The sequence below is a fragment of the Corapipo altera genome, unplaced genomic scaffold (assembly GCF_003945725.1).
Source record: "Corapipo altera isolate COAL_440 unplaced genomic scaffold, ASM394572v1 49036, whole genome shotgun sequence".
Lineage (NCBI taxonomy): Eukaryota > Metazoa > Chordata > Aves > Passeriformes > Pipridae > Corapipo > Corapipo altera.
In genome coordinates, this window is record NW_020891491.1 from 1 (window position 1) to 296 (window position 296).

At 64.5% G+C, this 296-nt stretch overlaps 1 long non-coding RNA gene across 2 annotated transcripts in view; it reads left to right on the forward strand.

Annotated features, from left to right (window-relative positions):
• The window catches only part of LOC113942563, a 1,213-nt gene continuing 917 nt past the window's right edge, over window positions 1–296 (forward strand). For both annotated transcript variants that reach the window (XR_003525963.1, XR_003525962.1), the window contains exons 1-2: window positions 1–71; window positions 140–236. This is a non-coding gene — a long non-coding RNA (uncharacterized LOC113942563). The remainder of the gene's footprint in view (window positions 72–139; window positions 237–296) is intronic.

The window sequence follows — 296 nt, forward strand, 5'->3', positions numbered from 1 at the left end:
CCCGTGATGCTCCTCCCCGACGACTTCAAGGCCAGTTCCAAAATCAAGGTCAACAACCACCTGTTCAACAGGTGAGTGGGGCGGGCAGGGGGTCCTGCCGGGGGGACACACCCCAAAACCTGACCTGCTGCCCCCCCAGGGAGAACCTGCCCGGCCACTTCAAGTTCAAGGAGTACTGTCCCCAGGTGTTCCGCAACCTGCGCGAGAGGTTCGGCATCGACGACCAGGACTATCAGGTGAGGGGGTTGGGGGGCACCCACACCCCTGGGGGGGCACCCAGACCCTTTGGGGGCACC